Source organism: Oreochromis aureus, linkage group 17, assembly GCF_013358895.1.
Source record: "Oreochromis aureus strain Israel breed Guangdong linkage group 17, ZZ_aureus, whole genome shotgun sequence".
NCBI lineage: Eukaryota > Metazoa > Chordata > Actinopteri > Cichliformes > Cichlidae > Oreochromis > Oreochromis aureus.
In genome coordinates this window covers 19,544,727-19,563,981 of record NC_052958.1, presented here as the reverse complement: position 1 = coordinate 19,563,981, position 19,255 = coordinate 19,544,727, and the positions used below count along the sequence as shown (strand labels likewise).

General features: G+C 40.7%; 1 protein-coding gene across 1 annotated transcript in view; it reads left to right on the top strand.

Moving 5' to 3' along the window:
* Positions 1 to 1,492: 1,492 nt before the first annotated feature.
* plxnb2a.1 (plexin b2a, tandem duplicate 1) overlaps positions 1,493 to 19,255 on the top strand; it is a 220,988-nt gene continuing 203,225 nt past the window's right edge. The window contains exon 1 of the mRNA XM_039601149.1: positions 1,493 to 2,003. The gene's annotated coding sequence lies outside the window, so the exon portion shown is untranslated. The remainder of the gene's footprint in view (positions 2,004 to 19,255) is intronic.

The following is a 19,255-nucleotide window of genomic DNA, read 5'->3' as shown; positions in this document are numbered from 1 at the left end:
TTGGTCTTAAAACTTTTCTAATGTCTCACTTGGTTTTTTTGTTTTCAGTGTTTTAGAAGAAAGTCCTGCCACTCCTTTGAGGCAAAAGAAGAAATTTGTTGTCTCCACTTACATGTCACTGTCACGGTAATGTTATTTATATGCACATGACTTTGCAGTCCTTACACACTCTAGACACTGTAATGTAGCACTGAAAGTCACCATAGGTCCTAAACCTCTTACCAACCATTGCATGTCGTTGCCTGCTCAGGTTGGACGGTCTGATATGTTGTTTCGTAAACCCAACCAGCAGCTTTTATTTATTATGTATTTTTGGTCTTATCCCATTTTCTTTGGTTTACTTATAGGACTTATTCCTTCTTTTGGTCCCTAAAGTCTGAACTGAACACAGAATAAAAGAGGTTCGAATTTGTCTGAATAAGGTGCAAAATCAAATACATTTCAGAGAGCCGGTGTCTCTCAAGATTTTATGGTAATTTTATTACCATAAAATCTTGAGGACGAACAATATTTACTATAAATACCTTGGAGTACACATTGACAATAAACTGGACTGGGCTAAAAACACCACAGCACTTTACAGGAAGGGCCAGAGTCGTCTCTATTTTTTGAGGAGACTGAGGTCCTTCAACATCTGCCAGAAAATGCTCAGGATTTTCTATGAGTCCGTTGTGGCCAGTGCGATTCTCTATGCTGTTGCATGCTGGGGGAGCAGGCTGAGGGTCGCAGATGCCAACAGACTCGATAAACTGATCCGTAAGGCCAGTAATGTTGTGTGAATGGAGCTGGACTCCCTTAAGGTGGTGTCGGAGAGGCGGATGTTGCCCAAGATAAAGACAATATTGGATAACACCTCCCACCCACTCCATGACATGCTGGTCAGTCACAGGAGCACGTTCAGTGAGAGACTGAGATTACCGAAAAGCACCACTGAACGACACAGGAAATCATTCCTGTCTGTGGCCATCTCTCTGTACAACTCATCCACTTAACACACTGTTTACTGCAACAGCTACACCCTTTTTGCACATGTTCTTCCTTTTTCAGCTATTTATTAATAAGTGACTTTTATGTATATACATGTATGTATATATTGTGCTATTCTTACTTAGTGTATTGTCTGTCTTTGTTACTGTTTGTTTATACTGGAGCACTGTAACCAAAATTTCCCCTAGGGATCAATAAAGTATTCTGATGATGATTAAGTGACCAGATATTTTCCCTCATTGTTACTGCCCTTGTTTTACAATGACTTACTGTGATGTAAGTTTCCTCAGCTTTGAAGCTTGTTTTTCACACTTCTTTTTGTGCACTTGACTCATCTCCAATCTATCCTGACCAAGGAAACTCTTGCACATAAGATTTTTGAGGTTAAGGCTTCTATAAGCTTTTATTTTGAAAGGAAGCTGTGTATGCTTTTTGTGTTTGGTGTTGCAAACCTGACGGAGTATATACGCCAACAGGCATTGGGGGTTAGTGTTAGGAGGAGGAGGAGGAGAAGGGAAAGCCTTCACGCTGATATTCCTCAGTTTTGTTGCATCTCGCGCCGTTTCCAGCGGAGCTCGTGGCAGTAGATCCTGCCGGATGTGTGCAGCTCGCGTCGGCTCTGGATAGGGAAAGCACGCGTCCTTCCTTTAAAAGCTGGAAGTATACGTGTGTGAGCGTGCGCGCGTGTCTGAGTGCGTGTTGGCTTAGTCGTGAATCACACCTGAGCCGGGCGTGCAGTTCCTGGGCGTGTAAAGCACCAAGAAGCAGCGTGTCCACTTGTTTGCCGTGGGAATGTTGTTAAACTAAACTTCCCCGCAGCGGCTCGAGCAGACGTGCGCTGCGCTCCGGTCCGGTCGGCACTCTTTTCCTCCCTCTTCCCAACACCAGGATGTAATTTGGGGAACTTTTTGAAGGACCGGGGACACGCAGGACTAGTTTTATCAGCTAACTTTTGATTTCATTGGGGAATATTGTCGGCAGTGTGTCGCAGAGGGACGCCGGCGGCGGATCCAGAGGTACGTAGAGCGGCGTTTTGGCTGCCTGCTTGTTACTTTTTAACCGCACCTTTAATGAATACTTAACGCAGAAACAAAACTATTGTTCGTCCTCAAGCGCAGTCTCCCAAAGCCTCTCACAGCAGAAAATCCTTTAAAGAGGATTTTAAAGATCTCCAGAGCACTCGTGATTCCTCATCAACGCGTGAATTTCGGTCGATGCCCTGTTTTGAGAAGGCTACACCAAACTCCGCTTACAAAATTTCAGCTTTAAAAATAAACATTGTTGGTTAGCGATTTGAACGATCACCCTTGTGATTAAGTGGTGCTTTACACTTAGCATGAAGATGGTTGATATTCGGCATTCAAGCCATATTCCAATCACTGCGTTTTCTTTAGAAAAAAACAACTTGTGGACTTGTGGCCATGATTTCATCCGTGTAAAACTTAAAGTTATCAAAGTTTTAAAAGTGTCCAGCCGACATAGAGTCTCGGCTGTAATGATTGCCTGCAGGATGTAAGAGTCTTGCATACTGCAGATGGGTTAGGATACATTTATTTTAAAGGTTCCTAAACGAAGTCTGGCATATGGGAGACAGCGGAATGTGCTGGGACCCATCAATACTCAGAACATCTGGAGCCTCAGCCAGTGGGCTGATCCTGTTGAGTCGGTGACAATAATGTATTCCAGACCGACTTCCTCCAGTGTCAACTCCACATATTGGAATTTACAACAGCTGTAGGAACCCATTATCTTTTATTGATTCTGCCCATTAATTCCATACCAATCTCAAGGAGAGGGCCTTTATAAAAGACTCTGAGCTGTAACTCAACATCAGTTAGATATCCCTAATATTGCAGTTCATGTAATGTGGTAGAAGCAGATGTTTTTTGAAGGCAGTATTGATCATAAGTGCCTAAACCATTACAACAGCAGCCAGATAATGGTTGTACTTAGTCAAATCTTTGGCTCCAAAGGTCATTAAAACACATTGGCCCCCATCTCATGCGAGGAACTATGAATCTTGGAAAGTGTGCTGCTGGCCATCTGCTTCAGAGAACTGCTGTACATGATGGGGAGGTAATTGCCCATGGTGTGAGTTAATGGATTAGAATAGCCTCCACACTGCACCTTAGGCTCTGGAGCCATAAAACTATTATAGCTGCAGCGACACAGCTCTGTTTAGATTCAGGTTGTTTGATGTTATTAGGGCTAACAGGACACTCCAATCAGCCGAGCGTGCAGTTTCAAGGCTGCTTGAGCAGTTCATTGTCATGTTTGAGCTACTGCAGCCACTGGTGGGAAGTTTGAACGAGCGGGAGTCGATCAGATGTGTCCAGAAACTTTATAACTCATACGGTTTTTTTTTTCTTCTTTTTTTTTAACATGAAATTTGCAGCCAATTACCGGGTTGTGCTTACTGTGTCAGAATGAGTGATGGAAATGTCTCCTAACAGTCGTTGCTGGCGCTTGTTCAAGCAATGTTCTCAATGAAATAGCATCTCTAATGTGTTCTTAAAGCAATCGATGGTTCAAAAGCACCGTGTTAGTCCGAATAAGCTCTTCAGTAAATCCCTTTTTTCAAATGTTTTCCTAGAAGCCAGACTATTTAATAGGCAGTTGTAACTCGTCTGCACACAATGCTACGGACAACACAACACAAACACTGTCTTCTGTTTAGTGAAGTGACTCGTCAGCTGAGCTTTACATTGAAATAGCCTTAGATGGAGACAGTGCAGGTAAAGGGAATTTCACTGGCTGCTCACTGGGTTGATTCAGCAGGACGGCTGACTTTCAGTTCGGTGACGTAGAAATGGAGAACCAAGAGAAAGGAAAATAAAAGGGCAATACCTCCTTTTTTCATTTATTACTATGACATTTAACATTTTGGAAGGTCAGCAGGTTAACTGTGTGTTTTTGGGTAACTTCTAGAGACATTTTGCATTTGGCGACAGAGCTTTTGGATCCTTGAGATTACCTTTCTCTTTTCTATTTGCTTAAAGAGGCTTTACCCTGGTCTGAAGGCTCGGCCAAATCACAACTGGCAGTAAGTAATATACACTATTTGTACAGTTACAAAAAAAACCCAAAAAACCCAGATGAAACAGGAAATGATGTGGGCTGCGCTGATGGTTTAAGTTGTTAAATTTGGCACCCTTCGCCTTTTGCTGGTTTTAAAGAACAACACAATTTAAAGGAGTAGTTTGATGTGTTTGGGAAGTGCACTTATGCACCTTTTAGCCACATGCTTAGTTTGTAATTGTGATATTACTGCGCGGTTAGCTCAGAGTGGAAATGTGTGGGAGATGGCTACACTCTCGGTAAAAAAACCAAAGTACACCCTCAGCCCTTGTATAGGAATTAATGAGGTAAATGGCAACCAGTTGCTGCTAATCATGATTAACTTAACATCAATTAGTCTGGCCAACTCTATAAAAGTGGAAGCTTTGGTAACTTCCTGGTCTGGAGCATTCAGGTTTGTCAAGGTCAGATTGCAAGGTTGACAGAAATTGCAAAATACCCAAGAGCTCCGTGTCAGAATACACAGCCCTCAGTTAGCATTTTAAATGTTGAATTTTATGACAGTTAGAAAAAGACTGAACAAGTATGGCTTGTTTGGAAAGGAAAAGGAACATGGCAGCGCACCTTAGGTTTGCAAAATTGCATCTGAACCAACTACAAAACTTCTGGAACAAGGTTCTTTGGACAGATGAGACCACAGTGGCGATATTTGGACATAATGCACAACACCACATACCAACTGTCAAGCATGGAGGTGGAGGGGTGATGATTTGGGTTCCCTGTAGTCACAGAGTCAACCATGAATTCCTCAGTATACAAAAGTATTCTGGAGTCAAAAGTGAGGCCATCTGTCCAGAGCTAAAGCTTGGGCCAAACTGGGTCATGCAACAGGAAAATGATCCCCAAGCACAGCAGCAAATCTAAAACGGTTCATAATTCAACCTGATTGAAATGCTGTGGATAATACTTCAGAGCTGTGTGTAACTGAATGCCTGCAAATCTCAATGAATTAAAGCAATTTTGTAAGATAGGATGAGCTACAATTCCTCACAAAATAAAGCTATCATGTTATTGTCAAATTAATCATGTGGTGTGTTTGGTTTTTCACAGGACTGTCTCTAGACCTTGTCTAAAATGAAACAAAATGTACCTCAAACACTCACTAATTCATAAACTGTTCATTTCAAATTATTTATTACATTGTAAATGCCATTTGTAGACCTAGTGAATGATCTGTAACAAAAAAAGGGATATTGTCAAAGTCTCTCGGAGACAGGTAGTCTGAAAGTGAGGAATCAAGTATAGCTAATTAACTGTTTTATACCATCCAGATTCACTTAACATTGTTGTTTGGATTCAAACAAAAGAGTAAGGTTTCTACACAATAAGCTACGGTAGCAAGCTAGCTTGCTCAGGCAGTTTCCCAACTCCTCATTCAATTATTGGTTGATTTAACATCTTATGGAAAATGCCAGAGCTGACTAAACAAGCTATGACATGGAACAAAGGAAAAAGATGAATTATCATTGATAGCTGCTGGTATTTTTCCAGTGTGGTGATATCTATTATGTAAGTTTGATGCCGTTAGCCATTTCCAGGCCCAAACACTTTTTCACTTAACAAACCAAACAAACACTGACGTGGTGCAGAAAATTAAAGACTCCAAATTCTTTCAGTGACAGAAATGATTAATATGAATGCCCTACAAGATATTTAAATTAATACTCATGAAAAAGGGGATTTCTAAGGTTTAGAGGAGTTGGCAGTAATAAAAAAAGCTTGCTACTAGACATCTCAAAGTAATTTAAGAAAAAATATAAAAATGTACAGCACTGCTATAAGTTTGGATTTAAACTAGGTTGGAAAACTTTGAAGAAGTTGACAAAAGGACGTGTTACCTGGTTACTAAGTTCAGGCTATGGCTATGGTTAGGCTAATAAACGCACATTAGCAGAGGGAAGATACAGGATGGGAGTTAAACTGTTCTCCTGAAAAGTCCATGTTGTGGTCCGTGATGTTCAAAGAGACTCTGAAAACAAAAGCTCCGCCAAAGCAATATCTGTGATGAACCCATCCACAGCAGTCACTGAAATCATGAACTGTAGTACATACTCTGAGTTTTTAAAAACCTAAGGACATGCCGCGTATGGTGCTAATAAAAAGCTGGCGATGCTGCAAATGGTGACTGAGTAGTTTTAAGGGGCTTCTTTTCAGTAAAAAGAGACAGAGTATTGCAGCATGTTTTTTAAAAAGAGAAGAGGCTCATCCAAAGCAGCAGCAGATGTTTGGGCCCAGAAACAGGATCGTTAGGTCTCCACTTAACAAGCAGGTTGGCTATCCACTTTGAGATGTTCTTCCAGCTCGGCTTCTTCTTTAATTTTTTTTTTTTTTTTTTCATATCCTGAACCTGCTGCTGCTCTCACCTCTGCTAAGAGCTTGATTTTTTGTCTCTCATGTGTTTGTGTATTAAAAAGAGCAGCTCTGGCCCCACCCTGCACTGTGTAACCAACTGAACAAGTAGTGTGTTTTTATGTTTGTAAAGCTCTCATCCATCAGAAGCGTAGTCAGTCTGAGGGCTTAGCTATACATTAGCGTCACCTTTGCACTTCCACCGCTTGACTGTAAGAAACCTGTTTAAGTGGAATGCAATTTGGTGGTTGAGTAACAGCACCACATTCAATGCTCTGCTTAAACAGGAAGTTATGCTACTGCTTATATACAGTACACAATGAGAGTAGGCTGTACTTGGATCTCTGTGCTAGATTGAAGCACAAGCCGATAGTGTCGGTGTGTTTAATTTCTACTTCTGCTTTCAAACCAAAAGTGATGATTATTAGCAAGTTGTGGTTTAAAAAAAATAGAAGAATTTGTTCTAAAAACATAAAAAACAATTATTTAATCGAGAGGAAGAATTTACAACAATACAGCGCTACAATGAAATACACAGCTACTCTGTAAAAGTAATTATTATGTAAAATAATCACTTTTGAAGCACTAAATTGTTAAGTCCCCAATTTCTTATGATTTATGTGTATGGTATGAAAAAGTTACAACCTTTGCATGAGTCACAGGCTGTGTCGCATTTTGCACAAGCCTGTGTAATTTAATTAGCAGCAGTGCATCGTACTCCATAGGCTGTTTTATGGTTTGTGGTTAAAATCAAAGTAAGAATTTGGACAGTTTAAGCGTTAGACCAACACAGGACACTCGAGGAGGTTTAAAGTACAACTTTCCATTAGTAGTATCTACGTATATATACAGTGTGTTATATTTAAAATGTAAAGTACTTACAGTAACTGCACCTGTGACCGTGCCACTGTCTGCTAAGCTGTGATGCTACTCTGCTGCATGTGCTGCATACAGTCCTGGGAGTATAGGAAATAATCATTTTTCGTGTTTGTGATGAATATTGGTCTGCCAGTTTGTTAATTAAGCTCTATGAAACGCCTCCAAATTGAACGCAAGTACTGTGTATGAGCAATTTTAAGTAATTATTGAATACAGGACAACTTATTGCTTTTGAAAATGTGCATTGACTTGCGTATCACCCATCAGTGTTCAACAGTGTGTAGCTTGGCCACTTGTCTACTTTTAGTGGCCACCAAAAAGGTCAATTTAATTACATCATGTACTGCTAGCTTAATCTTCAAGAACATATTCTTGTTGTAAATCTGTATCAGAAAAGATAATTGGTAAGTAAAGCTTTAAAATTAATAGTAAATCCTGTGCACCTCTGTAGACTCACCGCTGCAGGTATCACTGCTTGAAGAGAGAGGTTGTTGTGAGCCTGCAGCAAGGTTTACAAGAAATCTGCCAAATGTGAACAACCAGCAGTTTAATCTGCATGCAGGCAGCTTTCATTTGAGCTTCTTCTTAATGAGGTCTGTGGATGCGGCAGCTTAAAAGATAGTTTTTTCATTTTTAAAATCTTCCAAAAAGGTGATTTATTGGTATTTTATTGTGAAAACACTGACTGAAGAAACAATGAGTAATTAATAATTTCACACAGTTTGCTTCAGAGCTGAATCGATTGATGGAGGCAAGCTGGTTAATCAATCCTTTATATTGAACCCTGGATGTTTGTATAGATTTTTATTTTTTTATTAATAAATCAATCAATAAATCTCCTGATTATTATAACCATACTGTCCAAAAACACGCTGATGTGATAATCTAAATGTAACTAATATGCAGTGAAAAGTGTGTTAAAGTTTAGCTTTGCGAAGAGCGACTGTTGGATGAAATTACTTTTTAAATCCAGGCGAACATCCTGTTTCAGGTTTGCTTTGGGTTCTTACAGCCGTGTGTGGAACTCACTGTTTCTGTAGTTGCAGAAAATGGCAGAGGCTGGTTTTAATCTGTATTTATAAGCTGTGAAATTGAACAAAATGTTGGAGATCAAACTGTCTCTAACAGATGGATGCAGTGATTCCTGTGCTGATTGTCTGCTGGGCGCTGCCCGGACGTTCTGCAGCATGTGTTGAGTGATTCTGCGAATAGAAACTTGTAGTATTTGTTGGCTTCTTGTGCAACGTCTTTTTCATATTTGCGTAAAACTTTCTGAAAGCTTTCTAGACATCTTCAGTTTTGGGTTTTTTCTTTTTTAATGCATTTTCTAGCCTGTCAGCCTGTCCGTGGTTGTTTTCAGCGCTGAGCGGCAGTAGCTGCTGTTGAAACACAAAAAAGTGTCTCCGCTCTCTTAAATTCAAAGCATGGACCAAAATTATGTTTCACAACTTGGCAGAGAGAGCAACGGGAGACTGAGACATGCTTTCTCTGTGCTGCAGTCATTTATCACAGGGAGAGAGTGGCAAAGGTCAGAGGCCAGACAGCATTCACATACTTTTTAGCAATGTACAAGTGTGTGTGTGTGTGTGTGTAAACCCTTGGCAGAAGATATTGTTTTCCAATTCCTGATCAGTTGTTGTTGTTTAGCAGTTAATGGCTCCTAGATAAAGAAACATAGTTTATATAACAGCTTTCAGACGGCGAGATGAGCGCTGGGCACGGAAATCCTTTCAAAAAATATTTGGAGAAATAAGACGGGGCAGTATGGGCGCAAGGCTAGACCAAAACGTTCATATTTCACGCTGTTTTTATTCCATCATGTTGAGATCTGCCTGTTATGATGTCATTGTGATGTCATAGGGTGTCATATTTAAAAATTAATGTTTTTTTGTAAAGCTCTCTTTACGCCCTTTCGCATGATATATTACTTGATATTGTTTCTTTAAAAAACATTTTTAAGGTCACCTTTGACCTTGGGCGCTAACAGTGGAGGTCACAGTCAAATTTGTAGCCAACCTAAGCACGCATGTGCCCCGGAGCCTAGCAGATTGTTGTTGAGTTTGAATATTTGCCATAAAGAATCGTGGGGAATGTAAAGGTTTTACAATAACAGCATTAGAAATGGGAATAAAGACAACAAAGATGAAAAGTCAGATAAAAAATAACCCAAAACATGGACAAACTAACACACCTCCCCCTCCCACTTGCACTAACAGCAGGTCAAGTTGACATTCAGCCCTCCTCTGATTGGCTAGTCGAGGCTAAGCAAGTGTATGTGTGTGTGCATAACTTCACAGGAAGTAAACCTGTTGGATGACTCATGGTAATAGGTAATAGTTTCAGCTTTGTTGTTCTGCTAGACTTTTCTTTGTTCACTTGTCTAGTATGTTGCTTTTGGCCTTTGATCACCTCACAACATCGTCCTTCCTGGTATGTCATGGGTTGAACTCGACTTGTGCCATTCTATGAAATATTTTAAAAAGTTCCTTATTTTAAAACAATGAAATGAAATGTAGCTGCAGATCTGCAACCAGTCCTGTTTCTGTGCAGTAACGTAGCCTTCTGTCTCTAAAGTTTCTGAAATGTTACTAAACACTTAGAAATGCTTGTGAGGTTTCAGACAGTGGAGGGTAATGCATTCATACTGCATGCTTTATTAGAGCAGTCTATACTCAGAAATGAGGATTCTTCTTGTATTTATTTAGAGATGAACAGGAAGTGTTAGGGATTTTAAAAAAAAAAAAAAAATAGAGGTGGAATGAGGGTCTAGGCCGTCAGCCAGTGGGTTGCTCAGCGTTTAATTAGTTGCAGTTCTAGCAAGGATGTTTATTCCAATAATATTAACATGACAAAAGGTTTAGACTTGGAAAAAGGTGGAATTAATTCACTTGAGCTCAATAATTTTCAGTAAGCATTAAAAATAATCAGTGAATCACTTTGTCTTCTGGAAAATGCTTTTTTCCCCACACATTTTTTCTGACATTTATTAGTCGCTAAGAATCAAATGATTAATCAATCAGTCAATGATTAATCAATGAGCCAAGTGCCACACATTGTATTTCCTCCAATACAATGTGGGGGAACTTGGGCGGGCTCCAAAAGTGAGTCTGTCCCCATAGCCTGCTATGTTAAAATGTCCAGCAGAAATAAACATGTTTACAACCCACTACAAAAAAAAAAGTTTCGATCTCTTTAGCTAATTTAACAAGTGAGCGAGAGATGCATGGGCAGTAGATCTTTTACAGCTCAGACATTTAAACTCTAACATTTGAAGTTGTGCCTTATTAGAGTTGTGAATGTTGACTATGCATTATTGCCTGTATGCTGGGAGTTGAGCTGGGCCTGTCCTGTGTTTGTGGGGTTTGGTGCCTTTTCAAGCATTTTTGATGCATTTATCTGACACGCTGCATGCATCTTGTTAATGAGGCTTGCTAGTGTCAGCTGATGAATAGAACTCCATCCAAATATGGCCTGTTTACACAAAACCAAGATAATGATGTTCATGGTGCTAAATTTGACGCTTGGGAACAGGAGGTCTCAAACCGGCGGGTGATGTCACAGTGACCATCTTTTGTTTTCAGTCTGTGCTTACTGGTGAAAAGTCTTTCTAGACTTTTTTTCCGGTGTTTCTGATCCTCCACTCGGAGACTACACTTTATTTAAAACGTATAGCTGTTTTCATGCGGAGCCTCTTAAAGCGATCATCCATGAGATTCCTCGTCTTATTTCCAACCGCCTGCACCACCCGCACCACCAGCACTATGCCGACACCTTTGATATATGCTCATCGCTGCTCCGTTTGTCTCACACTTCCTTTACATTATAATGAGCGCGCTCAGTCATGCAGCCTGTTGGTAATAAACAACAGCAAACTGTAGCAGGCTTAAAGATAAAGAGCTGCGTGCTCTCTGTTCGTCTTTCCCTCTTTTCATCTCTGAATATTTTTTAGTCTTGTCAGTGTATTTAAGAAATCCTTCTGCTTCCAGAAACATCAAAAAGTTGACTTTTTTTTTTTGCTCTGAGGCAGGTTTTCTATGAGGGATGCAGCCGTCTGTTGCTAGGTGTTCACAATAGGAAAAAGGTAGAGCCTCTCATCATAATTCAGCAGTTGTGAAACAGACATTTATTTATTTATGTGAATGTGAATTTATATCGTGCTTTGAGCATGTGCATCTCTGATAAAATAATGAGTCCGTAAATGGATAACTTCCCGGTCTTCAGTTCCTTTCATGTCCTCTTATGGTTTTAGAAGCACTTCTAAGCAGAATCATTTTTGATTTCTGTAAACACCTCTACCAGGCAGGTGTGGGGAAAACGGGCCTAAATTGATTCGATCGCAGAAAATGATGCTAAATGATCAACTTTCTAACTGCGGAGCGGTTGTTCTGAGTGCATTTTAAGCCCTGAAATGCTCTCGTGGAGGCTAAAACAAGCCTGCCTCTTGGATTGTGTGTCTGGAGCCACTGATTGTGGCTGGCGTGCATGCGGACGTGCTTTGCTGTGTTTTGTTTGTCCAGCTGTTAATGTGCCGGTCTCATTATGCTGCTGTTGTCAGGGAGCCTCCGAGTGGAGAGCGGTGATTTAAGAAGCCAGCCTGACTGATTACCGACCTGCGCTCTAGTCCTCTTGTTCTCTGTGGCCGTGCATGTGTAAATGTTTAAAGCGTTTACACATGCACGACTTGTACAGGTCAGCTCGTGCTGCAGTTTAAAGCCATTAGCAGTATAAGACTCATTTAAAAATAAATGAATAAATAAAGCACCGCTATATGATGACAGTCTAGAAACGATAACCGCCACTAGCTGCCATCCTTTGATTCCAGTGCATGCAGTGGCTGTTCAGCAAGGGTCATTGTCATTGCTTCAATGCTAGTGCAGTTTGCAGCTCACTGAACTGTGCTCAAACATGCACTGTCAAAACTATCAGTATTAGTATCTGCAGTACTGGCCCTGTATTTACTTGGTACTGGATCAATACCAAAACTCGCAGTATTGCACAGCACTAGTATTTAGCCTGCTTAACCTTGATGCTTTTTGCGAGCCAGTTTGCTTATTGGCATTTGGTTTTCTATAAGTTGCTCTTCCATATCTTCTTCTAAAGTTTTGGTTTTCCATCATTGAAAATTCAACATTTTATTGATGACATTATGGTTTAGAAGCTGGAGAACACTGATGAGCTGGTCGGCTGTTTGATTTGAAATTATTCTTCCTCGTCTTTGGCGTCAAAAAATAATACTGGTCTGCATTTCTGCAGATAATCACACTGGACGGGTATGGTTGCCTTCAGGTCATTTGCATTAACTATCTTATGTACCACTATCATATTGTGCTGGTACATGGGTGCTAACTTCAGAACCACAGTAAGTGCTGACATCGTGTTTCTCAAGGTTCAGTTCACATTGAATGGCGTCTGCCTTTTAGAAGCGAAACATGACAGCCTCTCAAAAGAATACAAGAGAACCGAGCGTGTGTTAATTGAATGTCTTGAACTGTACATGAACCCTTGCTGCCCCCAGTGCCAGCTCGTGCTACGAACGGGTGTGAACTGCAAAGTGGAGCTGCAGCAAACAATTACTGTGTCGCTCAATCATTTTGACAGTTCCTCCAGTGATAAATTCATTTGTGAGCTCAAGAGGAAACGTGTCAAACTAAGTTTCATCTGAAGCATTGTTGATCCTCAACGGAAGACAGAAGTCTGTTTCTATGCTCATCCTGCCAGGTGAGGAAAATGGGTTTTATTGATGCTTGGCTTGACAAGTTTAAATTAGTGTTACATATGAGGTTTGGAGTCATCTTCATCTTTTTGTTTTCGCTGGTTTAGCTGTCTGACAATTTTATGGTCATTAAGATTTGAACTCTACAAATAGCCCTCTAATAATCTGTGTGTTGAGTGAGCGAAGAGCTGTATACAGAAACAATGACAGTCTCTCTGTTGCATTGAGTTATATAGCACCAAACCACAACAACAGTCGCTTCAAGGTGTTTTATAAAGTAAAGGAGAGATCTTACAATAACAGAGACAAATTCCAACAATTTAATGAGCCCCTGTGAATAAGCACTTGGCAACGGCGAGAAAGAAAAACTCCTTTTAACAGGAAGAAAGGGAGGTGAGGGGAGGAAGACGGGACGAAGACACATTATGGAAGAGAGGCAAAGAATAATAATAACTTATGATTAGATGCAGAGTGGTGTCCAAACACAGGGTAGAAGAAGCACCAAGGGAATGCCCCGGCAGCCTAGACTTATTGCAGTGTAACCAAGGGAGGATTCAGGGTCACCTGATCCAGGCATAACTAACGGCTTTATCAAAAAGGAAAGTTTTAAGTCTAAACTTAAAAGTAGAGAGTGTGACCTTATAATAATGAATGAACTGTTATGAGTAGTGAGTATATCTTTGTAGAAAGCTAGAAACCTGTTTTATTTTTATGTTCTGGTTATGATGGCATACATTCTCCTCGTTTTTGTTCACCTAGAAGCTTAAAGATGTTCTTCATCGATTGCTTTTATTAGCTGTGTTTCTGCTCACCTATTCACAGGAAGTCTTATCAAAGCTTCCTTTTGTCCAGTGTTTATCTGAACGATCCCACTGTCTGACCATGTTACTGCTCTATAGCTATGCTTTAGTTGGACTGACAGTCGCCGGTAAAAGTATTTCAAACGTCTGTGTTTGTGGACACTTAGCGACGATGAGACTTGATTTATCTGAGTGTTTCTCAAGGAAATTTCAATACTGCAAAGTACGTACACGTTCCAGGCAATTTCTCGTGGAGAAGAAACCCAAATGGCACAAGGGGAGCTTTGTGTGCGACACACACATTTGGCAAATTGTTCCCGTTGTTTCTCCATTCTGTCCTCCACATTACAAAAACCCAGGAAGGGGGAGCCCCGAGAGAGCGAGGGAGGGAGATGGAGAGGGAAAATGGATCCCATCAAGTCAGATCGCATTGTCTCGTTGATTGAACAATTTGTAAGTCTGTTTTGTCAGCATCGCGCTTTTGCAGAACTCCCAGGAGTGCCGTGCACGAAGGCCGCTGCGCCATCGGGCGCCATTTATTTCACCCCAGCTGCCCTTTAACTTCATCATCATGACTGCTTACACGTACACACATACTCTGTATCTCTGTCTCACACACGGCAGTTTATGATGATAGATATTTGCCTGCGGAATGAAGAGTGGGAAGCGTGGAGGGCCATTTAGCGACCTGGGTATTGCTGGCTGTCTATGTCTCTCTCTGTTAATTCAGGGTCACGTCAGTCAGCGTGCTCGGAGATGTGAGGCGTCACACTCAGAGCAGACAGAGTAATGATTAAATGAATAAAGGGCTGCCGCCTGCTTGGTAAAGAATAGAAAACATGAAAAGACAAAAAAAAGGACTGAGGGAGGAGAGCTACAATGCCCCTCAGTCTAATGATTCCAGCCAGCATTTCTTTATCTCCATTTAATTTCATACAATGCCTTTAATTACTTGCTATTCTAGTTGCTAACGTCTATTGTGCGGGCCTATTACAGGAGGAGCAGGAGGTTCATTATACTAGAAAGATGGATGCACTTCAAAGTCTTTCTTTTTGGTGTTGAGTAGTTTTGCTTTTTCTCCTTCTTCTTTCATGAGAAGTTGAACGAGATTTATGATCTTCTGTGTTCAGTCTTGTGTCTTAGCTCTTCTGTTTGGCAAAAGGTTTAAATTTTTAAACGGTGGAACATTAAAATTCAGTTCTTAACCCACCAAAACACACCTGTGTTTGTAACTCTTAGTAATTATAGATTTGCTTGTAAAACAAGCCTCTATCCTCGGGCTAATTTTCATGGAGGACACATGTGCTCGGCGACCACTTTATTGGGAGCACCTGCGCAGTCTAATGCAGTCCATTACAGCAGCTCCACCATGAAAATCTGCTTTTATAAAGCTTATTCTTGGGCCGTTTGACTGAGGCAGAAATCAGATTTATTTTGATCTTTGTAAACAATTTGAACCTTGGTTTTTTAATGCAATTATTTTTATTATTTTGGGGGCAGACAGGGTCATCCAGTAGTTGGTTGGGCCCTGATTACCAGGCAGCCTGTAAGGTACTTGGGTGATACTGAAAATGGTTAATTTTTTCCTTTTCTTTTTTTTGGCTTTGGACAGTGACTTACACAGAGATAGCTGTTGAACTGTGCACACTGCACAGTGATCACTTAGATTAGGCAAACTGGACTTTGGAGTCAAATGTAAAGTAAATCTTTAGCGCTTGCACAGCGTCTGACGTCTGATTGCTTCATTTACTGTATTTCTTGTCATAGTTCTTGAATTTTTCCTCCATGAAGCTAAAAGCTTCCTTCTGACCTTTGTGTGTCTACACTTCCACATCTGTTATAAATCTTTAACTATTATTCAGTTTAGTCTGTTCCTATAGGATTGCTTCCTCGTTTAGTTTCTATAGGGCTGCCGGGCCTTTACCTGACATCGCCTGGAGGAGGTTCAGCTGCTACCTAGACTACCTTTGCTGCCTTCAGATGTTGTGATGATCACTGACCACTTTATTTACACCTGTTGAGAAGCTGGTCTTCTTTACAGTAGGCTAACAAGTTGTCGCTTCAGCCTGTTTCTCCTCTGTGAGCGCCGCCTCCTCGCAGCTCAGCATCAGGATGAACATCCTGTGTAGACACAGACGGAGCCGTGATGTTGCTGGTGTGTTGCTCCTGGTTTTGCTTTTGCTTCTGCGTGGAGACTGTGACGGTCATCCAACGCTGTTTCCATTCACGGCCTCTGCTTGATCCGATTATGAAGCAGCAGCGCCGTCTCCTCCTCTTCTTGCCTTTTCCTTGTCTCTCACTCGCTGCTCACCTCTGCCCCATTTCCTCCTCATTCACAAATCATTCGGAGACTTTAACACCATTAAAACTCAAATTAAGGCGCTTTAATGGAAACCAGCATGGGCATGTTTCGTTTTAATGCAGCACCCATGTTGAGCAACTGATTCTGATAGCGTATTGATGTCTGAACTATGTGGAGTTACTGGGTTTATTGTACAAATCCACTGAGAAGGTCTTTTAAGGCCCGAAACGTGCTAAAAACTAATCTCCAAGGTTATCCGTATCAAAACATGACCGGTGTCTATTTAGAAAAAACAATCTTTAGACCATGCTTCCCATTTAAAAGAGAATCAGATCTCTAAGCCACAGCAAAGTCCCTGCATCTAATGCAATCAGCTACCAAATTTAACAAAAACCTACATGCCGCGGGCATCAGCCAGAGGACGGGAATACTTTGTATAAAATCATTATGAGCTGGGAATTACCGCTGCTTACGTTGATGTTGCATCACTGCAGTGCGTCTGCTTTGTTTTGTCTCCAAAAGAAATGTAGATAAAAGGAGCATCCGGCATACAGGAAATATGATAGGAGTTAATTTATCGATGACTGAGCCACATGTTCGTCCTCAGTTGAGATTCAGATAACCAGAACCTGATGAAATGGTGAGCAAAGATAATTTGGTGCCAAAACAAGTCTTTGATGAATTAATTGGATTCTGCTCTGCTTTTCCTTATTTTCTGTCATATGTTGTTATAATACTGGGCACTTAAATTAAACTTGACCAACATCCAAAGCAACAGACCGTGTACGAGAGATGAAGAAGAGAGGGTTGGTGTGACAGAGGAGGATGCCAGGGGAGGGTGAGATGAAGGCAGATGATCCGCTGTGCCGACCCCTGAAGGGAGCAGCAGAAGAAAGAAGACATTAAACTTGACCAATGTTTCAAACAGCAAAGTAAGAATAATGTCTGTGAGCCAAAGCCCCATTTTCTAGATTTTAGATTTAGATGAAAAATAATGAAGATGTTTAAATGATTTCTTTTATTTTTTTAGAAAAATAATAAATGAGAGTTAGTTGCAGGAATATCTGGCAGTAGTTTATGGTTGTTACTGCTGTCAGGTCAGGTGAGGTCAGGTCACATGGGACAGCATTTAGAGGGTGATTACGTGTGTGTGTGTGTATTTGTGTTGCCTTTGGGTTACAGTGCCTTTGTGTAACATGCTTCCAGGTTGAAGCTTGAAGGCTGAAGGTTGTGTTTGTTGTACAAAGAGTAGCAGGTGTGTGTGTGTTGTCCTTGACTGCTTTCTGTTTGTTCAGATGGGTTAAGATGATAAAAGCAGAGCTCTGAAACTTTTTACAGTCCTCTTTACTCTCTCTTTACAGCGGTTTACTTCAGGTCCGTTACAGGTACGCTGAGTTATTACCAAGTTAGTTCTGAGTTATTCTTTACCAGCGGTTTATGTGGTATCCCTCCACTCGTTTCAGAGAAGCTGTGTCTCTGGCTGTAACCGTACTCCTGCAGTACAAACTGGATGTATGAGGTTACCGTAAAGTGAGCATTACGTGGCTGTTGCATTGCACTCTGGGAAATGTAGGATCCAGTTTTTTAGTTCAGTCCATGCTACTGATGTTTTTGTGAGTTCTCTAAAAGATTTAAATACTGTAATTTATCTATACATAAGTTAGGCTTCTTTTCTATGAGGATTTTTAAATTTAGATTTTTGCTTGCTGATGGAATAAGTTGCTACTTTTAAACATTTTCTGTGATGCAAAACAAAATATTTAAATTCCTTTTCTTGTCTCAACTCTCTTTTTTTTTTTTTAGACTGTCGCTCTGAACTCTAGTCTCTGTATGATGTCACTGGGTGCGGATGTCCTTAAACGCTCATTTCAGACACCACAGTGCTGACCAGCAAGCCCCACCCACCTGCTGCTAATGTTTTATGCTTGTAATGGCAGCCAATCAGAAGGAAGTTGAAGGGTGGAGCTCAAATGGGCTAGACCAAATTGCAAAATGATATGGAGTAAAGCATAAACTGACATCAAGATTCTTCTTCCATTACTCACGCGCCACCTCTCCACCAAGTTTAATAAAAATGCCTAGGTACTTTTTTTTTTTTTCTTTCTTTTTTTTTTGACCAATGGACAAATGATACCAGCAATATAATCTCCATCTTGGAGAAAGTTGAAAAGAAATCCTCATTAAATGCATAAAAGTGATTAATCTATTCAACTGAATTGCTAAAAGAAATTCCCATTTATCCAAATCCAAAGTAAATATTGTAGAGTTTGCATAAATCGGTCAAGACTCCCTCTCTGTGTGGCTTTAGTGTCATATCTGCAGAGAATAGAGCTTGTTTTGTCTGTGCACAGAAACGTGTGTATATAGGCAGGTATTTAAACAAATACTCTCAAAGGTGAAGCTTTTGTATTTTTCTTCATCTGCTGTGAAATTGAAGATGCTGCGCTGGGACCATTTCATAACCCAAACAACAAATTCATCCAAGAAAAAGAATAAAATCAGTTAAAAATGGCTGATGAATAAAGCTCTTCATAGGAGCTTTTCCTCATAAGATGTGTTTTAATCACTAATCCTGTTGGTATGTGTTGCACTTTCAGTTTTCATCACTCCACTGGGGATTTTTTTTAGTTGAGGGTGGTGCTATGGGGTCTCTGGCTGTGGGACTTTACCATGTTTTACTTTAGTCTATCTCACTATCTAACTGAAACCATGTATCGATGTTTAAATCTGTGACTCGTAATGAGAAACCCACAAACATCTGATACTTGAGAATGCAGCCCGGTTCTATTTTGTGTCAAATGTGCAAACAACATGTGTGAGAACTGTTCTTATAAATGCAAGTGAAGCAATTCAGGTCAACAGACTTCTGGTGCTCTGAGTATTTTAGAGGTGAGAGGGTCTTCCTGTGTGGGCTGTAATTAAAACCACGCGTCCTCTTCTGAAAGCTGCTCCCACACAGGGCGTGTCGAGTCGAGTGTCAAGCAGTGTGGGAGAAGGAAACGGCCCTGAAAGTGTGTGTGTGTGTGTGTGTGCGCGCGAGTGTGAGATAGGTAAGCGGTTGTAAAATTTGATAAGTTGACGTTACCTAAAGGTATCTTTGAGGATGAGTTACATTAACTTTCATACCAAAGTGTAAAAGAGCTTTAC